Raw genomic sequence first — 12792 nt, forward strand, 5'->3', positions numbered from 1 at the left:
ATTTAAGGAGTCGCGATTTGGGGTATGGCGGTTTAGGGGTTGATAGGTTTATTTATTTTTGGTGATGTGGGGGACGGCGGTTTAGGTGTTAATACTTTAATTAGGTGTTTGCGATGTGGGGGGGGTGGCGGATTAGGGGTTAATACATTTTATTAGTGATTGCGATGTGGGGGACGGCGGTTTAGGGGTTAATAGCTTTATTTAGTGTTCGCGATGTGGGGGGACGGCGGTTTAGGAGTTAATTGGTTTATTTAGTGTTGGTGATGTGGGGGGACTGCAGTTTAGGAGTTAATAGGTTTATTTAGTGTTGGTGATGTGGGGGGACGGTGGTTTAGGAGTTAATTGCTTTATTTAGTGTTAGTGATGTGGGGGAATGGCGGGTTAGGGGTTAATAGATTTATTTAGTGTTTTATTTAATGTTGGTGATGTGGGGGGACGGCGGTTTAGAATAGATTAGTTAGAATGAATATGAAGAATGGAACCGAAAATTCGGAAACTGATTTAATCCTTTTCCGAATTTCACGGAATTTTAGTTATGGTGCCGTATCCGAAATTTGGATTCATCCGAATCTCTGAATCAGCCAAAATTCGTCCGAAAACAATTGCACATGTCTACAGGTAATTCACAAGCCTTACTTGGTGGCGAGAAAGTCGCCTCCTAAATGTATCACAGCTCATTCTACAAGAGCAGTTGCAACATCCTGGGCTTTCAAAAATGATGCATCTTTGGAGCAGATTTGCAATGCTGCAGCATGATCTTCTCTGCATACCTTTTCAAAATGTTACCGCTTTGATGTTGTTGCTTCTTCACAAGCAGCTTTTGGCAGACAAGTCCTTCAGGCCACAGTGTCTGATAAATAGGAAGTGCCTAAAAATTGTCTCACTCTTTCCGTAACATGGACTATCTGCTTGGGTATTAATCCCACGTTATGGAGCCCTATGGACTATCATCATTATATGAAAGAACACACCTGATAAATTCATTTTTTTCGGAATGATGATAAGCCCATAGTCACAGCCCGTTACAATTTTTGGGCGACAGTTGTAATTTGCACCTCTATAGACCCTGCTTTGTCTTTCCTACCTATCTGTTTCCTATTCTCTGCTCGGCTGTACATTGAACTGAGGAGAGATGGGAGGTGGGAGGGAATTTAAATTCTTGTGTGGGTTCTAGGCCTCCTCCTAGTAGCGGGAATAAAATCCCACAGGTTATGAAGCCCTACGGACTATCATCATTACGAAAGAAAAGAATTATTGTGTTGGGTTTTTTTTTGGTTTTTTTTTTTTAAATGGTAGTCTTTTCATTCTCCTTGTTTCCTTTTTTGAAGGAGCAGCAATGTACTACTGGGAGCTAACTAAACACATCTGGTGAACCAATTACAAGAACCATATATGTGCAGCCATCAATCAGCAGCTAGCTTACAGTAGTGCGTTGCTGCTCTTAAGGCTACCTAGTTATGCTTTTCAGGAAAGAATACCAAGAGAACAAAGCAAATTAGATAAAGTAAATTGGAAAGTTGTTTAAAAATGTCCCTTTAAGACTGTGTGCCAGAGATATCTAAATCTAAAATGTGGGGCTATAGTTTTTCTGGAACCTCAACCCTACCCGGACTACACCTTTCCCACTTGAGAACATTATATTTAGAGACTGTGTCAGGCTGTCTAGTATGTTTGTGAATACATTCTGCAATTGTACTGTAGGAGAAATACTGGCATCACCTTGTTTATTTGTGTTTTTAATTCTAAAAGCATGTGCAAGGTTATAGTTAACATTTATTTCATATGCTACTAGTTTGTATGGTGTTTGCTTAGAACCATACTATTTCCAGTTTCATTTCTCAGTATGCTGGCTTGAAATGCATCTGGTAGTTCAGGTGTAGGTGACAGGTGACTCACTAGTTGACAACCATGGGTTTAACAAGCTTCAGGAAAGGAAATATTTTAATTGACAAATGACCTAAAATATACAACTAATATATTGAGCAATTTTTGTGTTCAAGTAGGGTGTGGGGGCATCTTGTGCCTGGCACTTACTGTGTGTGTATGGGATGTCAGAGGAAATACCTGTAATGTGTGAGAATTGTGACCTCATATTTCAGTAGTTAGTTCTTTGCACTTTGTGCCAAAGAGATAAGATGTAAAAACCGCAAGATAGGTTAAAGTGACAGAATGGAAAAAGGATGTGGATTTATTACAATATGATAGACACAAGGGCCCAACCAAGCATGTGACGCTGAGGAAATAGATGGCTTCATGTCCGTTAACTCTCAATGGATAGGACACTTGGTGCTAATAGTTTAAATTGACCTTTATTCCTCCTTTAGATTATCCCTATTTGTCGTACACATGGCATATATATATACATGTATATGTATATGTATATATATATATATATATATATATATATATATATATATATATATATATAAAATTTCCAAAGTAGACAATGGCAACAGCACTTTTCTTTAAAACACTTCTTCTTTATTAAAGTAAAATTTTAGGATAAAATACAGCGACGTTTCGAGCCTCTTGGGCCCTTCCTCATGCTATAGATTAAGAACAAACATCTCCCTTATGTACACCTGTGTATAGGGTGTGGCTTAGTTAATTACAGAATTTTACCTGCACTTAGCTCATGTTGGTATCCCCAACTGGTAAGGTTCTGACTAAACTTTTCAACTTTGTTATTCAACTTTATTTTTTAATAAACATTTATTTCTCAACACTTAAATGTATGCTTATGTGGTATGTCATATATGTTTCTTTATAATATATTACAAATAGACACATATCCACACTTTTTATACACAGGAATTTAAAATCAATTATAAAAACAAATGTAGATCATAATCCTTGTTTAATCCATTTGGATATAGTGTTTTCAGATTTTTATCCACCATACTTCTTTCTTTTTAAGTAGCAACTCTCTATTGCTTCCTCTCCTTGGTTTAGGAATATGGTCTATGACCTGAAACCTTAACTGACTAACAGTGTGCCCTGCTGTTATAAAATGTGATGAGACAGGTAATGTCATATCCTTGCATCTTATAGAGGACTTGTGTGCACTTATTCTGTCCCTGATGGGGTTAATTGTCTCCCCTACATAGCCCCGCCCACATGGGCATTTCAAGATATATACAACATAATTAGTATCACAGGTGAAGAGGCCATTGATTTCTCTCTTTTTAGTGTCATTAATTTGTGCAACATTTTTACCCTTTATCATTGAGTTACATTGAGCACAATGTAGACAGGGGTATGATCCCTTATTTGCAGTTGTCAGATAGTTAACTGGATCTTTTTTATTACTGCCAATATCTGCTTTCACTACAAAATCTCTTATAATTTTTAACCCTTTTATATGAACTGATGGGGGGTTGTTGAAATTCCCTAATGGTAGGGTTAGTCTTCTCCAATAGATACCAATGCTTTCTTATTATCTTAGAGATATCTTCACTGTACTGATTATATTCTGAAGTGAAAATCAGCTGATTTTTTATTTTATCTTTTTTTAATCCCTGTTCTCTCTTCTTTAACTGTCTGTTCACATTTCTCAATGATAGATATAGGATCGCCTCTATTGCAAAATTTCTTGGCCATTTGTTTCATTCTTTTTTCCTGCAATCTTGGTTCTTTTACATTTCTAGCTGTACTTAAAAACTGGCTTTTGGGGGGGGCGTGTCCTAACAGCGGCTTAGTGAAGTCGCATCTTTCTGAAGCTCCAGGAGATTAGATAATATTCCGCTGAATATTGTCAAATAACTACAGCAATTATCACTACTACAGTAGCTCATGAGCCTCTGAGCGACACAAGATACCATATTAATTTATTTTGCTGTATATATGACCCAGGGGAAGGAAAAGGACATTTGAGGCCTGTCGCAGCGGCGACTATACAGGCAGCGTTCCCCCCCCCCCGGACCTCCGGGGTATTTGACAAGAACTGACTATACATCAAAGCCGCACCAGGAATTGCAGCACCGTTTTTGGAAGCTTATAAGATAAACTGTCTCCCTATCGGAGTTAAGCCGCCAAACTATGATACCGCACAATACAGAGATGGATGACTTCATGGCGGACACGTGGGAGGAGGACCTATCAATTTCACAAGATCCAGTGCTCCTTAGGCTGGAAATGATCTTTAAACCTTTAATAGACAAAGCGCCTACGGAGCAAGATCTCTTTCTACTGATGAGCAGAGTTGGGCCAGAACAACCAAAGGCACCGGCACCTCAGCAGCATTCTCACTCGGGGTTCTGCCCCTCCTCAGGGCCCGGGAGGGCAGCTCAACCCGAAATACTGAGGGCAGATTTCTACCAGCCGGCCATACAAATAAGTGCCTCTTCCACGCTGTCAAACCCAGCAGAGATCAACGATCGTCCCTTTCAAAAGCGAGAGAGCATCCAAACTGAAGCTACGCACCTCTCACCACTGTGAAAACATGCTGGACACTGAACACGTTGCCTGCTATACATCGAGACCTGCACTGACCTGGACCGGAGACTATCTATGTGCCCAATATGCTGATGCGGTTCATATGGAAAGCAATTGGGGTCTGTTTTACGATACGCCGCAACCTAGAGATGTGGAAACAGCATGCTCAGTTAAATATTTAAAAGGACGATGGGTGAGACTGAGGTTGGCCTGGGATCTTGTGGGGGGCACCCAGGGTACAGTGAACTTGGCTGCAACTCAGCTTCTGGTCTCTAATGACCCTTTGGATGCTACCCCAGATTGTACACCATATTGCGGAAGCCTCTCAGGGGGCTAAGTACTCAAGCGCATACTGCAACTACCAGTTAGTTTCAAACAGTTATGTAGAAGTCTCCGGAGTGTTTTATCTTAAAAATAGTAAGGTTTTACAGCTTTCATAATTCAATTATATATTATTACCCTTCTTAGCAGGTTTTGAGGTATGTTGTTATTATGTGTATACAATCTTTTGCAATCTCATAAAATAGTTCGCTTGGGCGGAAGCTAGTTGTGACTTTTTTGCATGTTCTTTGTCAGTTTTAATAGACAATTTGAAATGCTTTTTTGGTATATGCTAAGGGCTCTGTTTGCTATATGAAAATGTTGTAATCTCAGGTAAGCCCATGTTCTAAAATGTCTTTGCTTGCAAAATAACAAACAGTAATTTGAGTCACACAGTTAACCGCTGTAATAACAGGAGACTTGATATTAAATTAAGGCTACATCACTAACCAGCAAGCTATAAAACTTCCAGTAGTTTCCACCCATAAAATAATATAATCAAATTGAATAAGGTGACAATCTTCCAAATATTCTATCTATAGCTTAAATAAACATGGCACACTTTGAAATTGAGTGGCCGGCCTTCCCTGCGCCTTCTGCGGCCGGGACTGCGTAGGGATGGATCTCTATACATATGACTTAGTTAATGGCTTGGCAGAATTATTGGGACATGTCACATAAAACCCCAAAGGTGTGTCACTGGATTGCTGGTGGTTTGTTATAGGTGATTCTTATTAGCAACTTACTTGCATAGCATTGGTGCGGCTATATTATATTACATTATAATAAATTTTATTACATCTTACTATGTATTATTATATTTTATACTTTATGTTTAAACAGTTAGTTCTTGCATTTTGCATCTTGATTCTCATCATGGTTTTACTTGCCATGCTGGTATAACAACTATTTTGTTTACTCCTTATTTGATGCAAAATTTTATGTTCTGTGTGTTCTTGTTGTGCATATTATGTTTGAAATAAGCCCCTAGCACTCACCCATATTGATAAATATTGGACCAACAGTGTCCATCTTTACACAGGGGATAAAAAAAAAAAAAAAAAAGGGACTAAATCTCTCTAAACTCAAGTTTGCCAAATATGATTTTACTATTCACATGATTGTATAATGTGCTTATGATGTAACTTGAATTTATATGTATTGTCCTTAATAAAAAATTAAAAAATTAAAAACTGGCTTTTGGGAATTGATTTAAACACTCGCTCAGGATGAAAACTTTCATAATGTAATATTGTGTTACGATCTGTTGATTTACAATAAAGATCAGTAACCAAATTACCAGATTGTTTGTATACCCATGTATCCAGATAACTCACTCTATTTCTAGAATAATTAAGGGTAAATTTAAGGCAGCCTGTGCAGTGATTGAGTTCTTCAACAAACGACTCTAGGGACTCCTCTGTGCCCCTCCATACGCCAAAAATATCATCTATGAAACGTAGCCATACTTTACAGTTTGTTAAATAACTGTTATTGATATACACAAATTTCTTTTCATATTGGCTAACAAAAATATTGGCATATGAAGGGGCCACATTGGAGCCCATAGCAGTTCCCTTCTTTTGTATATAGTATGTATCTTGAAATAAAAAATAATTTAGGTATAGAATGATGTTAAGCATTTCTTCTATGAAAGAACATTGTAAATTTGTATATATTTCAGAGGTTTTTAATGCTTCAAGTACTGCCTGCACCCCTGCCTCATGAGGGATAGCTGTATATAGGCTGACAATATCTAGGGAAAATAAGATATCAGTGTCTTCTATTTTGATCTCTTTAATTTTTCCCAAAAAATCCCTTGTGTCTTTAAGAAAAGACTGTTGGATCTTAGCAATAGGATTCAAAATCTTATCAAGAAAGATAGCAACATTTGAAAATACAGATTCTGTACTCGCCACAATAGGCCTCCCAGGAGGCTCTTTTAACTTTTTATGAATTTTAGGTGTTGTGTAAAACACCGGTGTAATTGGATCTTTTTTTTATTAAAAATTTTGCTAAATCTTTGGTGATAACATCTCTAGCCAATGCATTATTCACAGTTGCAAAAATCTCTTTTTGTATTTCAGGTAGTGGGTTATGATCTAATATTAAATAGATACCACCATCAGATAATTGTGTAAGGATCTCTTGTATATAATATTGCCTATCAAGGACAACTACTGCTCCGCCCTTATCGGCATTTTTAATAGTAATGGCTGTATTGTTTGCTAGATCTTTAAGGGCTTTTCGTTCTGATGGTGTAATATTACTCTCTATTTTTGGTTTATTTTTTGAATACATTTTTTTAATGTCTGTTTGTACTAACTTAATGTATGTCTCCACACCTGAATTGATTGTATTAGGTACAAAATTAGATTTATTTTTAAGACCTAAACTGTGTGTGTCAAATTTCATAGAATTAGCTCCTAAACTTTCTGGACTTGTTTTAATTGCATGCTCTTGTGGGATACTGAAATGAGCTTTTAACCTTAAGTTTCTAAAAAACCTATACAGGTCTTTATCTATTGTAAACTCATTATTAAACATTGTGGGGCAAAAAGACAACCCTTTATTTAATACATTTGTCTCATCTTTAGTAAGTTGGTATTTTGATATATTTATTACCAATGTCTCTTGGTTACTGTCCATATTATTTACAGTCTCTATATTGGGACTTAGGGTATGTAATTCAAGATCTTGTACATTACCACCCAGGTTGACATTCTCTGATGGCTCGATTTCTTCTATTTCTTCCGGCCTCTCTGGCCTCTCTGATATGGTCTGTTGCGTAGGTGATTGGACTGCCGGAGGTAGGAGCTGTCGTTGTTTGTGCTTCCTTCCTCCCCGCCTGTATCTGCCTCTGTACTGGACCCTAAAAAATCCTCAGATGAGGATGATTCCTTTTCGTCAAACGCCATTCTGTGAGGTGCGCTCCTTGCTCCTCTCCATGTTCCACGTCCTCTTCCGGTTCCGGGTCGCCTCCAAGTGACGTCATGCGTCTCACTGTCACCGGACCATCGGTAGACACGATTTTTTTTATAATCGTCTTCATCACGACCAAACTTCTGTCTTTTTACTTCTTTGAGATCCCTTTGGAATTCATCTAGTGCCTTGTCTGCCTCCATCTTCAGCTTCACCAGCTCTTCAGCAGTAAAGTAAGTACTTAGTGCAGCTTCACTTTCAGCTACTGTTGTTCTCTGGTTCTCAATTTCTTCTTGGAGGCATTCGACAGTCCACACTATGATATCGAATGAACATTTATTTAAGATGCACTCGAATCTCTTTTTATACTTGGTGTTATTAGTCATAATAGTGGGTCTCAGTTTTATTCGTAACCCCCGGGGTATCCGTCTCACCCTGAAGTATTCCACCAAGATGGTACTGTGGAGTTCATAAGATAGAAGTTTTCTCTTTGCTTTCTCCCAGTTTTTAGCCATATTTGTATTTGATGTCCCTTTAAGAAAATCTCTGGGGCCTTTCGCCAGTGCTGTTATTCTGGAGGCATCTATATCCGAATAGGAAAAAACATCTTGATCCTCTTTAGTTACTTCCATATTGTAGTGCACGTAACTTGTAGCAGGTAAGATATATAACCAAATATAGTGGTAAGTCCAGCACTTTCTTGGGTACCCCTTCATTGGGTATAGCTTCTAGTAGGTTTACCTTTGCAGTGCACGTTTGCCTTGGAGGTCTGCCATGCTCCCATATACAATTTCCAAAGTAGACAATGGCAACAGCACTTTTCTTTAAAACACTTCTTCTTTATTAAAGTAACATTTTAGGATAAAATACAGCGACGTTTCAAGCCTCTTGGGCCCTTCCTCATGCTATAGATTAAGAACAAACATCTCCCTTATGTACACCTGTGTATAGGGTGTGGCATACCACATAAGCATACATTTAAGTGTTGAGAAATAAATGTTTATTAAAAAATAACAAAGTTGAATAACAAAGTTGAAAAGTTTAGTCAGAACCTTACCAGTTGGGGATACCAACATGAGCTAAGTGCAGGTAAAATTATGTAATTAACTAAGCCACACCCTATACACAGGTGTACATAAGGGAGATGTTTGTTCTTAATCTATAGCATGAGGAAGGGCCCAAGAGGCTCAAAACATTGCTGTATTTTATCCTAAAATTTTACTTTAATAAAGAAGAAGTGTTTTAAAGAAAAGTGCTGTTGCCATTGTCTACTTTGGAAATTGTATATGGGAGCATGGCAGGCCTCCAAGGCAAACGTGCACTGCAAAGGTAAACCTACTAGAAGCTATACCCAGTGAAGGGGTACCCAAGAAAGTGCTGGACTTACCACTATATTTGGTTTTATATATATATATATATATATATATATACACACACATATATCTATCTATCTATACTGTGTATATATATATATATATATAACACACAGAGAAAGTCCAGCACTCACTTACAAGCTCTCAGCTAAGATTTAAAAGCAAAAATGGAAAGGTTAGTTACCGCATTTGGCCAAATGGGACAAGCCCAGGTACCACATCAAGGTCCTTTCCAATACCTGGGACCCTAAAAGAGCCACACAATGCAAGCTCTCAAATCCAAACAAACTGGGAACAAGGGAAGGGTGCACAGGCTTATGTGATCACCCTAGACATATTCAAAACATGGAAGGGGGCTGCACTCTCATACCGGACGGGGTACACATCATATGACCCTGCAACATGCTCAGGCCTGGGTGCTCACGGGCACTCACAGGAAACTGTGCTGTCATAATATGGTATGTGGGCATGAACGTACATTTTTATTTTCCATAGTATTTTTATAAAAAAAAGACTTCATGGTCTAAAGCCTTTTTGTACGTTTTAATCATTTCTATATGAGCTGTAATACATTACAACACAAAACATTAACTGCATCGAACAGGATTTGAACTTTGAGCTCCAAAACAGCATTGAGGTAAAAAAAACCTAGTTAAACCGAACAAGCTGATCAGCATAACGTCCAAATTCAGTATAAGATGGGGTGAAATCAAATGGTCTGATTTACACAACGTTATATAGTTTAGGTTAAACTTGGAAGTTGTGTTGATCAGCTAATCTGATTTCACAGTTTATATATTATATTATATTTATATTTACTGATCACCTTATTTGCTTTCAGAATAGTTTAGTGGAATTTGGAAGTTATGCTGAAATCAAATGGAATGATCAGCATATCTTCCAAATGTGATATAAACTCCAAGTCAACATCAGTAAAAAAGTTATATTATTATTGGAAATGGTATCTGCACATACCCCTTTAATTTAATTCCATCTTTCCCTTGAAACCTTACAACAAAAAAAAACAATTAAAGCGACATGAAACCCAAAATTCTTCTTTAATGATTCAGATAGACTATGTTATTTTAAAGAACTTTCCAATTTTCTTCTGTCAAATTTGCTTCATTCTCTTGGTATCCTTTGTTAAAGGAGCAGCTAAGCACTACATCTGATGAACCAATTAATAGAGGCATATGTGTGCAGTCAGCAGCTAGCTCCCAGTAATACATTTCTGCTCCTGAGCCTACCAGCTGATACCAAGAGAATGAAGCAAATTAGATAATACAAGTAAATTGGAAAATTTGTTTAAAATTACCTGCACTGTCAGAATCATGACAATTTTTTTTATTTCATATCCCTTTAAAGCTAAAACCTCACTATATAAAACCTTCCACTGTGGGGGTGTGGGTCCGTGCAGTGTCCTGGAGAGGACGCAACTTCTGAAGGCTCCAGCAGAATCGACACTAATCCGCTGATTAATGTGTCCAAACGGCAAGAGCACGACCCAATATCATACAGATACCACGACTCTGGTAGTTGTGGTCTCATAATTACCTCTCTTGCCGTTTATATGACTTTGGAGACTAAGCTCGGAATTTTACGACCTAGGGCAGCGGCCCATTGATAGGTATCCACCCCCCCCCCCTCGGGAAGAAACGGGTTATTGGTGCTGCAGGATTATTCCGATTTACCGATTCTTCACCTTCACCCAGCACTAAAGGATCAGAGAACTGAAGCTTCATACCGCTAACGGCGGGGGAAAAGTACAACCTTGCTTAAAAACTAATTGCAACAAGCAAAGGATATCCAATATGGCGGAGGAACACAGCCAGCTACGCCACGAAGAACTCATGGCAAGATTTACCGAACGTATGTTAAAGCTGATAGAGAGAGCCCCATTTGAATATTTATTGCAGCGCCTAGAAGCAGAACAGGAGAGCACAAGACCTACTAATGATCCTTTACAGAAAAAATACCCAGACAGGCTGTACTACATCTGACCTTCCTCCAGCTACACAGAAGCTTCCCGGTGCGGCGAACGCACCAGAAGCTGATTCATCCTCTGGAGTATACAAGGTTACCACACAGCCCATACTATGGCCGACCTCTACTCCAAGCCAGAATAATAAAGTGCAGCATGAGGAGGACCCTTACCAAGCGGACTTACCTCTGGAATTACCTCCGGTGTTTGCGGATCCCTCGAAACCTCTAAATCTAACCATTAGTGCTGCAGCACAGAAAATAGTAATGATGGGCACAGCAACGCGGTTTCAGCATGAGGATACCGGGCCAGGCTACACTAATGAGGGGATTTCACAGAGAGCACCCAGGACGGGATCACTACTTGGAACCCATCACACAGTCAGAGACATACCACCGCACTTAACAGATCGCGGCTACAAGCCGGCTCCTTCTCCTGGGATATTTGGCAACACGCTTGAGGTACCTTCTCTATTAGCCACACGAAACACTAATGGGATTTTTGTTTCACTGGCCCATTTGAACTGGCTCGGAAGTTGCCGCATGAACACTCATTCTACTATCGCCTACTATGGCCAGCTGGATACAGGGGGTTAATTGCATATAAATCTAATCCTACCATCCAGTTCAGTTACTGTTTATGGCAATTGCCAGTCAGAATAATTTTGTGGCGAAGTGTTTAAAATTATATTGCAAGGTTCAGGATTTATACTTTAAATTATGAGATGATTTACACTGTTCTTAGTTTAACCTTTGTTAGTTGGTTAGTTATGTTATGAACAATACGTATGTGAGCTATACACGACACACAGCAATACTGATTTGAGAACCTGCTCATTCTGGTATATCAACTTGTTTTAATATGCATAGAACAGGGATAGATAAAGATCTCACAAACCCAAATCTAAATGCTTCACCTGGGGAATGAACTGTTATATAGATAGATGAATGAGAAGGCTGATCAGAGTAAATACCCTGAGGATGCTTATTGCTGCCCTAGTTTTAATTGCTCTAACTAGACCAACATATCAGATTCCTCAAGCTTACCCTGTATTAAAGGGACAGTAAACACCAGAATTTTTGTTGTTTAAAAAGGTAGATAATCCCTTTATTACCCATTCCCCAATTTTGCATAACCAACACAGTTATAATATTATACTTTTTACCTCTGTGCTTACCTTGTATCTAAGCCTTTGCAGACTGCCCCCTTATTTCAGTTCTTTTGACAGACATGCATTTTTAGCCAATCAGTGCTTGCCCTTGGAGCTTCACGTGCCGGAGCTCAATGTTATCTATATGAAACACATGAACTAAAGCCCTCTAGTGGTGAAAAACTGTCAAAATGTTTTCTGATTAGAGGCAGTTTTCAAGGTCTAAGAAATTAGCACATGAACCTCCTAGATTCAGCTTTCAACTAAGAATACCAAGAGAACAAAGCAAAATTGGTAATAAAAGTAAATTGGAAAGTTGTTTAAAATTGCATGCCCTATTTAAAACATGAAAGATTTTTTTTTACTTTACTGTCCCTTTAAGACTTGTGCTCTCTGTATATACACTTAAGCTGGTATACATCAAGCATAAAATGTTATCTATTAGTTACCTAGTTTTGGAGTTAATTAAGGAGTGTGCTAGATCAGTATTAGCAGAAGATGGGAGTGAATTGCTTTAATTGGAATTATAGGACCCCATGCTTTTCTCTCCCTCTGATCCTTACATCACACCAATCTTTTACCATATCTTAGTTACAACTTATGGCTTGTTT

The sequence above is a fragment of the Bombina bombina genome, chromosome 7 (assembly GCF_027579735.1).
Source record: "Bombina bombina isolate aBomBom1 chromosome 7, aBomBom1.pri, whole genome shotgun sequence".
Taxonomy (NCBI): domain Eukaryota; kingdom Metazoa; phylum Chordata; class Amphibia; order Anura; family Bombinatoridae; genus Bombina; species Bombina bombina.